The sequence below is a fragment of the Gossypium raimondii genome, chromosome 8 (genome assembly GCF_025698545.1).
Source record: "Gossypium raimondii isolate GPD5lz chromosome 8, ASM2569854v1, whole genome shotgun sequence".
Taxonomy (NCBI): domain Eukaryota; kingdom Viridiplantae; phylum Streptophyta; class Magnoliopsida; order Malvales; family Malvaceae; genus Gossypium; species Gossypium raimondii.
This window is the reverse complement of record NC_068572.1, coordinates 23,378,169-23,386,922: the sequence shown is the minus strand read 5'-3', so window position 1 is coordinate 23,386,922 and position 8,754 is coordinate 23,378,169.

Here is an 8,754-nt window from a genome sequence, read left to right as displayed (position 1 = left end):
GTGTGGTGAGGCTCCGATCACCATTCGCGGTGGAAACAAGGCAGAGGGGACTGTGTGAGAAGGATAGGGTGAAACCCTAGCGGAGAAGACAAGAAGCAATTTTTTTTTAAATTTAGGCTGCTAATGTTTTTTTTTAGAAAAATGTTGTTTAAATAATTATATTATACGGTGCCGTTTTGAGCTAGGGTTCCTAGCGCCCAAACGACGCCGTTTAGAGGCCTTACCCAATGACCCGACCCAGATTGTGGCTAGATCCGCGCGTTCTGGCATGGGGAGGGGTAATTGCGCGTTGAGTCCTTGTTTTACGCTGTATTTCAATTCAATACCTCTTTTATTTTTGTTTCCTTTTTAGATTTTATCGTTTATTTCATTTTTGTTTCGATTTCATCTACAGCAAAGTGCAGCGTTTTGAGGGACGGGAATATTTATCTTTTGGTCACCTTGTTATTCGCGCACTGCAGTCGGCCCCTCCGCTTTATTATATTTTCATTTTTTTGCCTTTCGATTTTATTTTTAATTTGATTTAATCCCTACTATCTTAGTGTTACTACCTTTATAATTATTAGTATTATAATTGGTATTGCATTTATTTTCCTATGTATATTTTGTTTATATATATAAATAATCATTATGGGTATGTATTTTATTATTTACATTATTACTCTAAGTTTTGTATTATCATCATACATTAATATGTAGTTTCATTTCATTTTTTTATGTAGTATTATTTATTTATCCATTTACAAATAAGTTTACATTACCATTTTGGATTTACTATATGTTCTCTTAATCTTCATTATGTATTCTTTATACGTATATGTACATATATAATATGTTATTTCATTTCAAACTATATCGATATACCTATTTTCTACATGTATAGACATAGATATTTTATTTCTTTTAACAATCCAAATATATTTAGCTTATTTCACATTTTTATATATTTGAATATTATTATTGGAATGAAATTTCAACCCCTAGGTGTTATTTATTTAAATTAATATATTATTTTGATTTATTTCTACATAATATTTACCTTAAAATTTTTGGATACTATTATTTTATGTAGTATTTATCTTTAACCCTTTTTAATTTATTTCAAATTTTCGTTTATATATTATTTATCTTAAATTTATTTTAATATATAATTCCCTTTCTTTCATGTAATTTTTCAAAACTAGTTGAATTTTTTTTTATCTGCTTGGAGCTTCGTTTAAGATTAGTTTTTAGTTCATTAGCTTTTGAATATTAAATTTACCATTTGTATATGATGTGAGATAATTGCTCTTACGTGAATTGCATTGTTTACTCGTACATCTCGCTTCTTTGACATTCATTAGTATACGTTTTAATTTACGAATAATCAATTCGCATGGTACATTATTATACAATCGTTTTTATTCATTCAAAAGATTACAAATTACAAAGTTATTTCATTCAAAAACTTTCAAAATACTCGAAGTTTGGAATCCTAGAGAGAATTGAGCCCTAACGTATTGGGTTCCAATTTTCCTCGTCGAATCTAAATAATCGAATATTTTTTTAAACATACAAATTTCAAATAAAAACCCATTCCCGGGAATTCGACACATTGTGTCCTAACGCATTGGATATGACATGTTATTTTCTCGAGACGAGGATTTTAAAAAAATAAAGGCAATGTTCGATATTTAGGAATTTTGTGAAATCGAACCCTAACTTACTGGGTTTTGATTTTCTCATTTGACCCAGATAATCGGATATCCTCCTCAAAATGCATAGGTTTTAAAAGACGAGAGATAAACTTAATTTTGAGGATTTAAAATGTCGCACTCTAACTTACTGAATGTGATGATTTATTTCTTTGAAATAAGTGAGCCTCATCATCCAATTCATTTTATTCAAGGATCGTATTTAAATTTTTTTCAAAATTTCGACATTAAGACATTAAACAATTAATTCGATACCAATATTGGGCGTCACGAGGGTGCTAACCCTTCCTCGTGCGTAATCGACTCCCGAACCTATTTTCTCAAAATTCGCAGACCTAAAATTATTTTCAAGGTGATCCGATCACACCTCAATAAAAGATCGGTGGCGACTCCCATTTTCATTTTTTTAAGTCAACACTAAACTATATTTTTGTTTTTTGAAAAAATGGTTTCGACAGCTTGGCGACTCCACTGGGGACTTTAGAGAGTCAAGCCGTAAAATTGATTGTTTTCTGTCTTATTTTCAAAAATTGATTTGAAAAATTACGATCTTTTCTTTGCACTTGCTTGCATGATTATTGTAAATTGGGTTGTATATTTTGGCATCATATTGCATAGAGGCTATTTTGGTCTTACCCTTTTTAGTGGGAGTGAGAAGCTACTCCTTCGTGAGGTTTTCACCTCCGTGCAGGATAGTGGATCACTTCCGGAGTACATCCATACCTATGTCTTCGTGAGATTTTCATCTCCGTGCAGCCATAGGGAAATGTATTCCCCTGAACCGAACTTGGTCTGTATGAGCCTATAATGGGTGAGGATCGAGGAATCTGTCGGTTCGGATACCTTGACTTTAGAACCAAACCTCATATAGTGGACTTAGGAACCCATCCTAGGTAGAGCCCCTCAAAATCCCTAGTGGTTACCTGATTAGGTACTTTTTGTTTTCCTTGTTTGCTTCTGTTTTGTACTAACCCCTCTTGTTTTGTTTTGATTGTGATTGCAATGCATTTGCATCTTAGGAAAGAGATATTGATTCAGTCTCGATTACTAAATTAGAAAGCTTTTCATGGAATACGGATTGCTTGATAAAGTGGAAAACAATACGGTTGCCTGAATATATTCTGAGAAACACAAGAAGAGCGATGGAAGAGTTCGTGATCTTTACTTCGTAGCCTGAGGATTCAAGGTGATTGTCTAAGAGCCTTCGACGTTCCAATTTCTTTAAAGAAGCTGACGAGCCTTATGAAGATGGGCAGGTGATGGATCGCGACCAAGATCAAGAAAAAGAGCTAGCAGTGGCACCTATTGGAATTTGGTGAGATTATCTCAAACATGCGCATGAAGAAAAAGATCGATGTTGTTTCTTGGAATATGAGGGTGAGGCCGTACATGTATCCGTTTTATGTAAAGGAATTTGCTTTCTAGAAAAGTTTCCTAAATGTAATTGAACCAGAATCAACGTCTCTGTAGGCATGCATTTCATACATCTGCATCGTATGCATTAAAATCCATTGAAAGAGTCTAAACGAGTAAATTTGTTTCAGCTAATTTGGAAAATCAATCAACCAAACATCCTTACGGTACTCGTCACAAAGCCAAAGAAATGGATCAAAGATTAGAGAAATTGGAGCAAATGCAAAAAGAAATGCAAGATCACCTACAGAAACAAATGAAGGAGCAATTGGAAAAAATTCAACAAGACATGACAGAAAAGATACGGGAGTCTCAAAAGGACATGATGACTGAGCTGACGCAATTACTAAAAGGAATAAATAAGGGTAAAAGCCCTATGGTAAATGATGAAGGAGAAGACAAGGATAGACCTATCTATCCTCTAGGCCTTACGCCTCTGCATGCGCAGATTCAGACCGAGGTACCTCCGCGCAAATCCTCTGTTTCAATTGAGCCTCAGCGGTTTCAAACTGATGTTTCAATGCCGATGAACTTTCAGGCTGGATCAGGTTCTAATCCTAGAGATAACCCAGTGAATCTTGTTATTCCTGATTTCGATGAAATGGCTAAAAAAGAGAAGGCAAACGTCAAACTGTCGAAACAATGGGAGGATAGGTGTAAATGGTTGGAGGAAAAATTCAAAGCCCTAGAAAGCGCCGATAGTCACCATGGAATCGATGCAAAAGATCTGATCTTGGTTCCAAACTTAGTACTCCCTCACAAGTTTAAGATGCCTGAATTTGAGAAATATAGTGGGACCAGTTGCCCAGAAGCCTATATCACCATGTTCTGTAGGAGAATGACTGGGTATATTAACAATGATCAGCTATTAATACATTGTTTTCAGGATAGCCTCATTGGAGCAGCTTAGAAATGGTACAATCAGTTGAGCCGTACCGAGATTGGTTCATGGAAGGACCTAGCACAGGCATTCATGAAACAATACGGTCATGTAACGGATATGGTTCCCGACAGAATCACCCTGCAAAATTTGGAAAAGAAATTGAATGAAAGCTTTAGACAGTATGCACAGAGGTGGAGAGAGGTTGCAGTCCAGGTTCAGCCACCCCTCTTAGATAAAGAGATGACAATGCTCTTCATCAATACACTAAAAGCCCCATTCATTACACATATGTTAGGAAACGCAACAAAAAGCTTTTATGACATAGTTATGAATGGTGAAATGATCGAGAATGTTATAAGAGCCAGGAAAATTGAGGCGGAAGAGAGTGATAAGAGGTCAACCCCAAGGAGAAGAGAAAATAAGGTGAACAACACAGGTTACTCAATGTCAGTAAGTCATTCAGGTAAAGGGGTCGCTAGTCAACAAGGTTCATGAAGACAAGAATCTTATGTGAAACAAGGCACTTAGAACCTCTAGTTCATTCCAATTCCAATGTCGTATAAGGAGTTGTATCAAAGCTTATTCAACGCGCACATTGTCCCCTCTCTACACAAAACCTCCACAGCCTCCGTACCCCAAATGGCAGGATGCGAATGCATAATGCGAATATCATGCGGGAAATACGGGGCATTCCATAGAAAATTGCATTGCCTTTAAAAAACTGATTGAAAGGCTTATCAGTATGGGCGTCGTTAAATTTGATGATTCCTCCAGTGCGAAAAATCCATTACCCAATTATAATTGATAAGTGGAGTGAATGCAATGCACAAGCAACTGAAGAAGGGGCCTTGTTAGATATCCGCCCTTATAAACGTGGAAGTGTTCTAAGCAATTCGACTGCGGAAGAAAACCCTATAGTCTTTAGAGCTTTTTTTAAAGTAATGTTCAGAACATTTTTGTTGTTTTTAGCCTAAAAATGATAGAAATTTCCTTTATGAAATAGGCTCATGTCTGAACATTGTTATTTTAATGGAATACATCTTTGCAATTATTACTGAGCCAATATTTTCATTCTTTACAAATAATTCCAGATTCTTTCATTCTTTTGAATTTTCTTCTAAATTGTTATTCATTCATTCATAATCATATTGTATAAATAATTATTCATAAATTTATACATTCTTTTGCATATTCTTTGGTACTTATTATGGGTCCCCATATATCAATTACATGAATGACGCTGCTACAGACCCAGATTTTTCTCTTGAGCGAGGCATATGTTTAGACGGATCTCATGAATTTGGAAATGACATAGATCGTAGCTTATCTCCTAACTTGTCGCTGATGGTAGAACAAGAGGATAAATAGATTCTACCTCTCAAGGAATTATTAGAAATTGTGAGCTTGGTAAAGATTAGAATTGACCTGTCCTCAAAGATGAAGCAAGACCTTGTTCAAAGATGTCTTTGTAGGATCATACCAGGATATGCCTAGGATAAAACGCTGATAAAGAAATCTGCACAACAGTAAGATGTCAGAAATTTGTAGTAAGAATGATGCAATTCTTTGCCGGGGCAATGCCTTTCTCTTTGAGTCAGCATAGCTTTGCCCATTTGAAGTCGAGTTTCCATCCCTTCAAGATGTTTTCTGTCGTAGTTGCATCCCAAAAGGCTCTATGAAAGAAATGAAGGTTTTTCGCATACAAGATGAAAGTGAGAAATCTTATCTATAAAAACATTGATTCTGATCGAAAAGGTTCAGATTTAAAAAAAACAAAAAAAACAAAAAAAATCAAAATCAAAATCAAAATCAAAATCAAAATCAAAAAAAGAAAAGAAAAAAATTAAAGTCAAAAGTAAAAAAGAGAAATCAATCAAAGTCAAAATAAAATATGAAAAGAGAAAAAGAAAAGAAAAGGAGAGGCCAAGGCGAAAACCCAGAAAAGGCGCTTTGTGACTAAAGATGGTTTTGAGTTGAAAACTCGAAAAGGGCGACTCAAATTTTGAGCAAAATGGGGCATGGCTGTCATCATCATCGAAGGTTTCCAATAGGCATTGCTTCATTTTTGAGATCATCAAAGGGATAGAGGCTGCATCATGCATCAAAGTCATCACATGCAGATATAGAATTCCAGAGAAAATTATATTGAAGAAAGCATTGAGCTTAAATAATAGTACGATAGCTGAGGTCTGAAATCAACTCAGAAGCAGACACCATGATTCGTCACCAAATTGACTAGAGATGAACATCAAGAAAATTGAAAAATGACTGAGACTTGCAAGATTACCATTTGCCCTCCTTGCTTGCCGAACATCTATCAAGATTTCTACCAGAGCAACATTGTTCTCTTTGGTTTACGGGTTGAGGTAGTTTTACCTATTGAAATCCCTTCCCTCCGGGTATTAGAGTTGGAAGGATCCAATCGCGATGTGATTAGTTAGACTTGGGAAAAGGGTTAAAAACTATTCATTAGGGCCGGATGTACCAAATGATACGAGCCCATAATAAACAGGGTCATCTCAGAGAATTCCACGAAAGGGTGGATGCTGAAAAAGACCATCCCTCAACAAAAAGATTCTAGAAGGAAATGAATGCTAAGCCGGGGATGTCCCTGTGTTGTAGGGAGGACCATTTTCAGAGGAGCATTGATCCTGAGCGAGACCGCCGATCCTATAAACACGAATCCAGTCAAGAAATACTTCGTTTAAAGAAGAAGAAAGGACCAATTCAAAAAAATGAAAATGAAAATAAAAAATGAAAAAGTAAAAATGGAGAGGCTAAGGGGAAAACCCGCAAAGGGCGCCTTAGGCCAAAGGGGATTTGAGTTGAAAACCCGAAAAGGGCTGCTCAAATACTGATCGGAATGGGGCATGAGGTGATTTAAGCTGCTCAAATTTTGATCATATTAGGGCATGTGGTGATCTTGTTATACCTGAATCAACAAGAAAGGGTAGGTGACATCTTGGGGCATTGATAGAGCACTGTAGATCTCCTAAACACATGTCCAACTCAAAATGGCCTTCAGAAAGTTTGTACAGAGAAGTTCAAGCTGCGATATCTGGGGCACCCAATTCTCATATTATTTGTTGTTCTTGGAATACTTTTTTCTTTTCCAAGATATACATTCCCAATTAATTTCTTTGTCATCCTTCTTTATTATTTTTGATAATTTGTTCTTTCGAGCTATGCTCAGAACCAACTTTATTCTTATCCATTGTTATGACCCTTTTTTGCAAACATGTTGCATTGGAATAATAATTAATGGACTAATAAAACTTTCATAAAGGAAGTTTTACATATCACTCTGAAAAGTTTCTAAATAATATAGAAGCTTGAAACATGACTATTGTTTAGAACACACCAAGTTTAAAGGTTGGAAATTTGAGAAGGAATAGTCCAAATTTAGACTTTCTCTTTGGATTTTTGTTGTCAAATGCGTTGATTGACAAGACGCCATGTTGGTGACAAAGCTTAAATGAATAAGCAAGCAATGATCATCAGGCAATAGGAAGAGGTTACCTTAGAGAAGAGAACCTTCATTTGAACATGAGTATGACACCCTGGGAATGGTGTAAGGAACCAGAACGATGTAGATCCTGTATCCTTGAATTGGATAAGAGAAGGATTGAGGAAAAGCCATATTCCTACCCTTGGATTATAGTGGGAGAATGATGGCACTAATTTTACGCCCCAATGGATTAAACTTTAAGGTTTACAGTGGAGGCAACCTGACTAAATGTTTCTTTAGAAAACGCCAGTCGATAAGGAATGTGTTATAGCATTTTAGTGATAAAGCCTTAATAAACTTTGAGTAATGACAACCTAAGCAGGATCATTCTCAAAAAAATAAAATTCTGCATTCATGCAAACACCATTCACACACGTCTAGTTAGGAGCATCTGATTTATTTTGATCATGCCATCCTAATCATTACGCATAATTAGGTTCATTATACAGGTCATGTTCCCCAGAGAATAGATCAGTGAAAATAGCAAATCTTGCCTTCCTGCATTGACAGCGAAGCAGATCGAGATACAAGCCTTGCCTCTATCGGTTGTAATGGAGTTGTTTAAAGATAGCAGATATTGCCTTCCTGCGTTAACAGCGAAGCAGATCGAAAACAAAGCCTTGCCTCCATCGGTTACAGTGGAGCTGGTTAAAGATAGCAGATCTTGCCTTCCTACGTTAACAGCGAAGCAGATCAAAAACAAAGCATTGCCTCCCTCGGTTGTAGTGGAGCTGGTTAAAGATAGCATATCTTGCCCTCCTGCATCGATAGTGAAGCAGATCGAAGATTACAAGTACTATATCCCTGGTCAGCAGTGGAACAGGTTAGGAAATTACAAATCTTATCTCCCTAAGCAATAGTGGAGCATATCGAAGACGGCGAATCTTATCTTCCCCAGGAGTAGGGAAATAGATTGAAGCCAGTAATCCTATCTCCCTGAGATTACAGTGGAGTGGATTAAAAGGATCTTATCTCTTTGAAGTTGCAGTAGAGTAGATCGCATCAGGTATTATCTCCCTGAGATTACAGTGGAATATACCGAAGAATTCCAGATCTTATCTCCCTAAGCAATAGCGGAGCAAATCGAAGACAAGCGGTGCAGTGGAACAGATTAAAGCCACAACGGTGAATCTTACTTCCCCGACATTGCAATTAAACAGATTAAAGTTACGAGTTACAAATATCTCCCCGACGCTGCAGTGCAGTGGGTCGAAACACCAATTCTAATACCTCTGAAGATGCAGTAGGATGGAATG